At 35.4% G+C, this 11,134-nt stretch overlaps 2 pseudogenes; both read right to left on the minus strand.

Moving 5' to 3' along the window:
* Positions 1 to 240: 240 nt before the first annotated feature.
* LOC124370622 lies at positions 241 to 1,615 on the minus strand (annotated as a pseudogene).
* An 8,018-nt stretch (positions 1,616 to 9,633) lies between these two features.
* LOC124370619 lies at positions 9,634 to 10,874 on the minus strand (annotated as a pseudogene).
* Positions 10,875 to 11,134: the final 260 nt, after the last annotated feature.

Below are 11,134 nucleotides of genomic sequence, written 5' to 3' on the forward strand. Positions count from 1 at the left end.
AAACAAATAAAGTAAATATTTTCTCACTTGAAATATTAAGCGCTATAATAAAAAAATAAGATATTAAAACAATATTACTGATAATAATTTGATCAGATAATTATTTTATACTACAGCAAACTAATGGAGTGTTTTATACATTTAGGGTAAGTAAAACGTCACAATAAAAGCCTTGATGCATTGTAAAGTATTAAGTACATGTAAATTTATCTTACTATAAAAAGTACTATAAGAAAGTGTAGAAAACAAATAATCACACAAGTTATATTTTGAATATTAATTTAATTTACTGAATACGGAGATTCAGCTGGAGAAGGGCTCGCCGATGGATAGTTTTCTGGAGATGTGGTTGCTGACGTGTGGCCAAAATCTTGATAGTATTGTGCAGCGGTTTGTTGTTGATGTTCAAGTGGCTGTCCTTTCGAAGAGCGTGCCTGCTGGTGGTTTGAATCACTGTTATTGGGAGTTTGTGGATGTTGATTTCAATTTTCGTGGAATTTATGAATTTGGGGTGGTTGTGATTGGAATCTGTTATTTACGCTGAATTGGTTGGGATAAAACAATTGGAAATTGCTACATGATTGATACTGTGGAAAGGGATAGTTGTTCGGATAATAGGAGGATTTGCTGGGGAAGTAGTTGAGGTTGAGCAGTGTGTTTGCGTTTATTGTTTATTATATTAATTACTTCCAAATCACCCATTTGGAATTCAAGAATTTCACTGTCATCGAACTTGTGCAAATGCGGCACAAATCCTTGAATAAAAGAAATACGAGGACTTTGTTCTTCTAATGCTTTTATCATTTTTAGTTCAACCTCATCAGGCTGACGACGTCTTTTGTTTTCTCGTGGTTTGGGCAACGTAGGCTTCTTGGGGAGTAGTTGGGCTTCGGGTAGATTATTTTCAGCTTTGTCTTCATTGTTGTCTGTTCTAACTTCTAAACTTTCTGCAACTTCCCTTGACTGGTATAATTTATTTAAAAATTGCATCTGGTCAGCGTAGATGTATTTCCTAATATTATGGGCACTAGCTCCACTTTTCTCACACTCTGCTAGTTTCTTCTTCGACTTCGAGAATGCGTCCCGAAGATTGCCCCATCCCTTTATTACTTCTTTTCCTGAGACAATTAAATATAAAAGTTGACCGGGGCATTTGGACAAAAGAAACATCAACCTGGATTTCAAACAACAGGCTGAAATTTGGTGAAGATGGTAGGTATACCATCCCATACAACACACCCAAAGTATGAAAAAGCCACCGAGGACAACGACCGTGATTTAGGATATTATAAAATATCTGTGTGACGAAGCATCTTATTGTATAGGAGGAATAGTTTGTTTCGCTTTAAATGTCAGGAAATCCATGTTGAAATGCAAGGCACCAGTCTCACATACTATTAATACTATACTAATTTGGCGTGTCACAAGATTATATCGTCAGACCTTTGAAAGTATGTAAACACTGCGCTTAGGAAAATGTGGCATCTTGGATTTCTTTACAAATATACTCTCTGACAAGAGGACTCTTACGAACAAATCCGTTTCGTTTGGTTGAAAATCGCCAAATTTCAGTTTTTGTTTCATTGTCCAGGTTAATGTCCAAATGCACCGGTATAATAGTTTTTTTGTTTTAAAAATATTCATAAATCACCATACTCCTACTAAACTATTTTTTCAGGTATCTAGCGAGCGGATGCACCTTTACCGACCTACATTATTCCTTCAGAGTTGGGATTTCCACTGCAAGGAAAATAATAAATGAAGTATGCCAAGCCATCTGGTTAGTTATGAAGAAAGCGTGGATACCTGAATTTACTAAAGTTTATCTTGAAACCATCGCTTCTGATTTTGAAAAAAATGCCAACCTTCCCCATTGCATAGGTGCTGTTGATGGTAAGCACGTTCGCATAATCTGCCCGATAAGAAGTGGTTCCTCGAGCAAAAAATAATTACTAGATCTGGTAGTTCTATTGGATGGTTTTAGATTGAACATAAATAAACTCTTGTGGATATACATAATTGAGGCATACTTATAAATCTGTGTGAAAGTTAAAATATTGTGTTCTGTAAAAAGGTAGCTCATGCTTTCATTATATTTTACATTGTATATATTTCGCAATGCATGTCTTTGACTCATTGCAATATGTTTTAGAACAGTGGCATATGCACCTCCAAAATGCAATATCCCATACCTCATGGTACTCTCAAACCAAGACACATACACCTGCTTCAACTGGTCACCCCTTTTTGTTACATAGTTTACATGTATATCCCACTTCAAATACTCATCAATATATATACCTAAATATTTCACACTTTCAACCATTTCTATACTAAAACATTCACAGCTATATATATACGTTGATGGGAGTGACAACGCAATTCAAACATGTCGTGCAAATATTCTTTTCTTCTTTTTTATTATAAAAAAATGCAATACACTTAGACTTATTTACATTTGCAAGCAATCTATTACTGATTAACCAATTAGAAATCTTCTGCAAGTCATCATTGAATCTTTGAAATAATGAATGTCTATTAATTTTAAGCCTCACATACATGAGCAGTGTCGTCTGCGTATGCAAAAACAGAAGAATTAAGATGTATATTCAACATATCATTTACACAAATAAGGAATACAACTGGACCCAACACCCCGCCTTGTGTACAGTTGGTCGCTGGCAGCCGAGCAGTGTGGTCGTGCTTTTCTTGTTCTCTGTGTTATCAAGATGAGTGATTGTGCCGTTTAATAAAGATAAATCCTACTATAATTACTATAGTAGTAATTTTAACAAATTATTGTTAGTTATACCTTTTTTCTTTATTTGCTTTTCGTATTTTCTGATTAAATTTTCATCTAGAAATGCTCTTGCCATTTCACTTAAATTTTCGTTAATTGTTGTTCCCTCTGGATTCCGAATCCATTCTACCATGTCTTCTTCATTTTCAGAATTATATTCAGATGATCATCTGTTATCTTGATTTTAAAAATTATAAAGGAATTTTAATAAATCATATATGTGACATTTTATGCTGGTTGACAGTTTATTCCGTCAGTAAGTAATAAATGCCGACTATACACATTACGCTATTATACTAATATTTAATTCTTTTGGTAAGTTTAGTTTTGAATATTTATGATATTTAAGTCAAGGTGGTAAGCAAATGCCAGTAAAACTATTCTTCTAGTATCAAACAAATTTACAAAAAATATTTCATTATGCCAATCGTAAACTCCTAAAACTCCACTGAGCTTTCTTCTGGGCCCCACCATCCATATTGCGAGTCTCCCAGCATCGACTCAATCCAAAAGCTTTCCTTGTTAGTCCCATAACTGGTAAGCTATTGGTGGGATTAACACGAGAATGAAAAATATGTACTAGATAAAAAAAATGGTTTCAAATGTATTGTATGTGCAGGAAAATGAGGAAAAGTAGAAACATACCAAAATAATGTTAAAGACTTTTGTCTTTGTCTTTAATTCTTTTGAATTAAATGTTTCTTAAAAATGTATTAAAGTGAACAAACAGTTTATACAGTTTATTATCACTACAGTATATACAATTCATTATTTGTACAATACATACAGTTTATTATTAGTACAATACATACAGTTTATTATTAGTACAATACATACAGTTTATTATTAGTAATATACAGGTTAGGTTAGGTTAGGTTAGATGATATATATGTAATCCGTTCATGTGCCTGAAATAAATGATTTTAATGGCTCTGAGGGCGGAATCAAAGGTATTATTTTATGAATTATTTATATTATATTATTCTGTTGTTACCTTGAATGTTGTCGCCTTCAATTCAGGGCGATTGAATGCCTCTCCATCATAGCATATCGCGTCCTCTCCCAATGTTATCATTTTAACAGCTAACAAGAAGTGCCCGGCTTTGCAGATTCGCTTAAAGCACCCTTCTTGATTTGTAACTTCGGCTAGTCCCAATGTATCTCTCAATGAGTCGGAGAAGTAAGGCTTTGGAGCATTGCGAAAATACCTGCGCTTAAACACCAATTCCACTTGGTGGCATCCTGAGTCGCTTGAACACGGAGAGTCATGTCTGAATGATTGAGAGTAGCAGACTGCATTGTCACTGTTATAGCCTTCTTCTTCTTCTCTTCTCGGATTTAAATAATAGGTTCGATTGGCAATACAACACCCTCAAATGAACCAACACATATTTTATTTGTAATAGCATCTCATTATATTGATTAAAATTTTAAATAACAATGGATATCATCAACCGACATATTGAACACAACTTTTATGCCAATTATGTTTAATATTATTCATTACAATTTATGTGGTGTTGCAATAAATATGTGTTCATGAACTAACGTGAGAAACCTTTCTTTTAAAATATCTAAACTTTTACATAAATTTACATGATTAATACAAATGAGTGACTTTTCCAAGTTGAGAACATTTAAATAAAATGTATGGAATAAGAAAATATGAATTTCATTATTAAACTATTCATTTGATTTCTACACATTATAATCTTTTCTTTTCGTTACTTTAGGTACAGGTACCTTGAAATTGTAAATGAGACGTATTAAAACGATTAATGAACCTTAATATATAATACTACGTTCCTAAAACTAAATACAAGATTTTCTTAAATTACATTTTGTTTGCACTTGACACTTATTACGCCTAAAAGATTTTCACCCGTACACAAACACAAGCACTGGCACTCCCAAACGTCCCAAAATACTAAGGTATTAGTAGATCCACACGTTCGGATGGGCAGTGTTCGTGGTATCTCTCAGTTTTTTGTAGTAGGACTCCATGTCGTTGTTGGTTCGTCTCCTCTGTTTGTAAACGGAGAAAGACTCAACACCGACACCTAGAGGATTAATTTGGTTGTCGAATAATGTTGTTTGTTTTACAAACCATCTTATAATTTAGAATTATTAATTTATTACAGAATTTTAATGTAATTGTCACATGTTAAAATTACAGGACATCTTAACTGAGTCGTTTGTTAATACGATAATTTTCATGTTAACTTACCAGTAATCCGCACACGACGCACATAGTTGAGGAACACCGGGAGATTTTGGAGGACGCCCGCGTGCTGGGCGTAGTTCACAATATGGTTATACCCTGCCTCGACCATGTGCGCTGGAAGTAGAGGCAAGGCCTGGCACATTTTGTATACTCTTCTGGCAGCAGGGTTTTGGCGTAGCAACTGTACGTGACCCAGAGTCCGCGCTTTCTTGTTCATGCTCTGGAAGAACAAGCACAATGCCGTACTACTTTTTCATCTGCATCTGGATATTTCATCTATATTTGAATTTATTTCCCTTATAATACTAAGGTATTAGTAGATCCACACGTCTCGTTTCAATTTTGTTTTTTCAGTTATGACATTGATGCCATACATATTATATGATATATTAAGTTTCGATAATTTCAATTGTATAGTTGTTATTTTTTAGAACAATAATGATTTTAGTATTAAGAATGTAGATTAACTTGCAGTTCTATGGCTATTGTGCTAAGATCTTTTAAAACACATATACACATATAAAATACCGTAAATTTTAAATATCCTGTACGAGTCACTTCCTCTGAGATTGTAGATGTACTACTATTTTTTTACTTCGAATAGTAGTTAGATAGTACTTAGTCTGAACCAAGCTTGGGTCGGGCGCTTGAATCTATGGAGATTGACAGCCAGGGCGATTGATTCAGGGCGATTGAATGCCTCTCCATCATAACATATCGGGCCCTCTCCCAAAGTTATCATTTTAACAGCTAAAAAGAAGTGCCCGGCTTTGCAGATTCGCTTAAAGCACTCTTCTTTATTTGTAACTTCGGCTAGTCCTAATGTATCTCTCACTGAGTCGGAGAAGTAAGGCTTTGGAGCATTGCGAAAATACCTGCGTTTAAACACCAATTCCACTTGGTGACATCCTGAGTCGCTTGAACACGGAGAGTCATGTCTGAATGATTGAGAGTAGCAGACTGAATTGTCACTGTTATAGCCTTCTTCTTCTTCTCTTCTCGGAATTAAATAATAGGTTCTATTGGCAATACAACACCCTCAAATGAACCAACACATATTTTATTTGTAATAGTATCACATTATATTGATTAAAATTTTAAATAACATTGGATATCATCAACCGACATATTGAACACAACTTTTACCAATTATGTTTGATATTATTTATTACAATTTATGTGGTGTTGCAATAAATATGTGTTCATAAACTAACGTGAGAAAACTTTCTTTTAAAATATCTAAACATTTACATACATTTACATGATTAATACAAAATAGTGACTTTTCCAAATTGAGAACATTTAAATCAAATGTATGGAATAAGAAAATATGAATTTCATTATTAAACTATTCATTTGATTTCTACACGTTATAATCTTTCTTTTCGTTACTTTAGGTACAGGTACCTTAGAATTGTAAATGAGACGTATTAAAACGATTAATGAACCTTGATATATAATACTACGTTCCTAAAACTAAATACAAGATTTTCTTAAATTACATTTAGTTTGCACTTGACACTTATTACGCCTAAAAGATTTTCACCCGCACACAAACACAAGCACTGGCACTCCCAAACGTCGCTTTTAGAATCCAGTCCTCGATGAGTCCACGTCTCCCGCGTGCTGCCACGGACACGACCTCCTCCTGCCACTGCTCCACTGCAGCTCTGCCACCAGCTTCTTTGTCGTCGCCTGTGACGTTGTAGACTTCGTTGTGGATGTTGTCCAGCTGGTGACTAGCCGCCTCCAAAAATTCACAAACACTGTACTGCCCGCTATCTACCCGTGTGGTCAGAGTTTTGCACTTGACACTTATTACGCCTAAAAGATTTTTACCCGCACACAAACACAAGCACTGGCACTCCCGAACGTCGCTTTTAGAATCCAGTCCTCGATGAGTCCACGTCTCCCGCGTGCTGCCACGGACACGACCTCCTCCTGCCACTGCTCCACTGCAGCTCTGCCACCAGCTTCTTTGTCGTCGCCTGTGACGTTGTAGACTTCGTTGTGGATGTTGTCCAGCTAGTGACTAGCCGCCTCCAAAAATTCACGAACACTGTACTGCCCGCTATCTAGCCGTGTGGTCAGAGTGTTTATTGTCCTATCGAACAACAAGTTTCTCGGACGAGGTGGTCTTACAGCGTTGAGGCCTCTATGTAACGTCACTGAAGCCTCATGTTCCAGCGCTCTCAGACCATCTGTAAAATTCGATTATTAATACTACCGTTTTAATAAATACTACTTTTACGTATGTAATCTAATATAAATAAATAAACTGTTTTAATTAACACTGTAAAAATCCACACGTTCGGATGGGTAGTGTTCGTGGTATCTCTGTTTCCTGTGGTAGGACTCCATGTCGTTGTTGGTTCGTCTCCTCTGTTTGTAAACGGAGAAAAACTCAACACCGACACCTAGAGCATTAATTAGGTTGTCGAATAATGTTGTTTGTTTTGCAAACTATCTTATAATTTAGAATTATTAATTTATTACAGAATTTTAATGTAATCGTCAAATATTAAAATTACAGGACATCTTAATTGAGTCGTTTGTTAATACGATAATTTTCATGTTAACTTACCAGTCATCCGCACACGACTCACATAGTTGAGGAACACCGGGAGATTTTGGAGGACGCCCGCCAGCTGGGCGTAGTTCACAATATGGTTATACCCTGCCTCGACCATTTGCGCTGGAAGTAGAGGAAAGGCCTGGCACGTTTTGTATACTCTCCTGGCAGCAGGGTTTTGGCGTAGCAACTGTACGTGACCCAGAGTCCGCGCTTTCTTGTTCATGCTCTGTAAGAACAAGCACAATGGCGTACTACTTTTTCATCTGCATCTGGATAATTCATGTATATTTGAATTTATTCCCCTTATAATACTAAGGTATTAGTAGATCCACACGTTCGGATGGGCAGTGTTCGTGGTATCTCTCAGTTTTTTGTAGTAGGACTCCATGTCGTTGTTGGTTCGTCTCCTCTGTTTGTAAACGGAGAAAGACTCAACACCGACACCTAGAGGATTAATTTGGTTGTCGAATAATGTTGTTTGTTTTACAAACCATCTTATATTTTAGAATTATTAGTTTATTACAGAATGTTAATGTAATCGTCAAATATTAAAATGACAGGACATCTTAACTGAGTCGTTTGTTAATACGATAATTTTTATGTTAACTTACCAGTAATCCGCACACGACGCACATAGTTGAGGAACACCGGGAGATTTTGGAGGACGCCCGCCAGCTGGGCGTAGTTCACAATATGGTTATACCCTGCCTCGACCATGTGCGCTGGAAATAGAGGTAAGGCCTGGCACATTTTGTATACTCTTCTGGCAGCAGGGTTTTGGCGTAGCAACTGTACTTGATCCAGAGTCCGCGCTTTCTTGTTCATGCTCTGTAAGAAGCACCACACATACCACCTTGTGACCAATTAAATTTTAACATTTATTATGTATATCATTTTGAAAATGTAATATAATGACGTAATAGTAATAGAATACATTACTTTCGCACATTATAGGTTTGAGGAATAAAAATATGTTTTCAAATATACAAAAAAAGACAGACAAAATTGGCCATAGGCCATACTCACAAATAAATATAAATGTTTTATTGGATATTTCAACCCTTGTAGCAATCCGTGGGATGTAGTTTGATTTGCCGTTTTATGATTGGAGTACGCGGGCCCATTAATTTTGATGTGCGATTCTGATGAAACATCAAAAACATTATTGTTAGTTATTACCTTTTTTTCTTTATTTGGTTTTCGTATTTCCTGATTAATTTTTGTTTCTTCATTTCATCTAGAAATGCTCTTGCCATTTCACTTAAATTTTCGTTAATTGTTGTTCCCTCTGGATTCCGGGAACTATTATTTTCTCTTGGCTTGTTATGAGGATGTTCGGCCTTTATTTTGCTGTCTTTTTAACTATAATATGTCGTTAAGTTGTAAGAGTAAAGAAATTAAATTGTCATGTTATTCCGGTAAACTTCGTAGTCATTCTTCTCACAAAAGCTATCATGCACCCTTTCATGTTGTCGCAACCAAATCCTGAAACTGAGAAGGTGGAGGACATCATTGCCTCCCCATGAGTTGAATTTCTTTACTGTCCACGCGATCATATTACGTTGCTGAACTTGACGACTTTTACCTATATTTGCTATAAAATTGGTAACACTAAACCTACTATAGTACCTACAAGGTACTGTAGACTATTTAATAGACTGTGCGGTAAAAATAGACTGGACTATTTAATACAAGTTAAGTAAAAAAGGGTCGAAATAAAATAAAATAAGAATTCACTTTAAAGTATAGTAGGCAATTTAATATCATAGTATAACAACGAATAACATAATACAGTATATAAGTAATTTGTTTCTAATAACTAATACAAATCCATATTTAAGGAAAATAAATCAGTTTTATAAACAAATAAAGTAAATATTTTCTCACTTGAAATATTAAGCGCTATAATAAAAAAATAAGATATTAAAACAATATTACTGATAATAATTTGATCAGATAATTATGTTATACTGCAGCAAACTAATGGAGTATTTTATACATTTAGGGTAAGTAAAACGTCACAATAAAAGCCTTGATGCATTGTAAAGTATTAAGTACATGTAAATTTATCTTACTATAAAAATTACTATAAGAAAGTGTAGAAAACAAATAATCACACAAGTTATATTTTGAATATTAATTTAATTTACTGAATACGGAGATTCAGCTGGAGAAGGGCTCGCCGATGGATAGTTTTCTGGAGATGTGGTTGCTGACGTGTGGCCAAAATCTTGATAGTATTGTGCAGCGGTTTGTTGTTGATGTTCAAGTGGCTGTCCTTTCGAAGAGCGTGCCTGCTGGTGGTTTGAATCACTGTTATTGGGAGTTTGTGGATGTTGATTTCAATTTTCGTGGAATTTATGAATTTGGGGTGGTTGTGATTGGAATCTGTTATTTACGCTGAATTGGTTGGGATAAAACAATTGGAAATTGCTACATGATTGATACTGTGGAAAGGGATAGTTGTTCGGATAATAGGAGGATTTGCTGGGGAAGTAGTTGAGGTTGAGCAGTGTGTTTGCGTTTATTGTTTATTATATTAATTACTTCCAAATCACCCATTTGGAATTCAAGAATTTCACTGTCATCGAACTTGTGCAAATGCGGCACAAATCCTTGAATAAAAGAAATACGAGGACTTTGTTCTTCTAATGCTTTTATCATTTTTAGTTCAACCTCATCAGGCTGACGACGTCTTTTGTTTTCTCGTGGTTTGGGCAACGTAGGCTTCTTGGGGAGTAGTTGGGCTTCGGGTAGATTATTTTCAGCTTTGTCTTCATTGTTGTCTGTTCTAACTTCTAAACTTTCTGCAACTTCCCTTGACTGGTATAATTTATTTAAAAATTGCATCTGGTCAGCGTAGATGTATTTCCTAATATTATGGGCACTAGCTCCACTTTTCTCACACTCTGCTAGTTTCTTCTTCGACTTCGAGAATGCGTCCCGAAGATTGCCCCATCCCTTTATTACTTCTTTTCCTGAGACAATTAAATATAAAAGTTGACCGGGGCATTTGGACAAAAGAAACATCAACCTGGATTTCAAACAACAGGCTGAAATTTGGTGAAGATGGTAGGTATACCATCCCATACAACACACCCAAAGTATGAAAAAGCCACCGAGGACAACGACCGTGATTTAGGATATTATAAAATATCTGTGTGACGAAGCATCTTATTGTATAGGAGGAATAGTTTGTTTCGCTTTAAATGTCAGGAAATCCATGTTGAAATGCAAGGCACCAGTCTCACATACTATTAATACTATACTAATTTGGCGTGTCACAAGATTATATCGTCAGACCTTTGAAAGTATGTAAACACTGCGCTTAGGAAAAATGTGGCATCTTGGATTTCTTTACAAATATACTCTCTGACAAGAGGACTCTTACGAACAAATCCGTTTCGTTTGGTTGAAAATCGCCAAATTTCAGTTTTTGTTTCATTGTCCAGGTTAATGTCCAAATGCACCGGTATAATAGTTTTTTTGTTTTAAAAATATTCATAAATCACCATACTCCTACTAAACTATTTTT

This window comes from Homalodisca vitripennis, unplaced genomic scaffold (assembly GCF_021130785.1).
Source record: "Homalodisca vitripennis isolate AUS2020 unplaced genomic scaffold, UT_GWSS_2.1 ScUCBcl_342;HRSCAF=2129, whole genome shotgun sequence".
Taxonomy (NCBI): Eukaryota; Metazoa; Arthropoda; class Insecta; order Hemiptera; family Cicadellidae; genus Homalodisca; species Homalodisca vitripennis.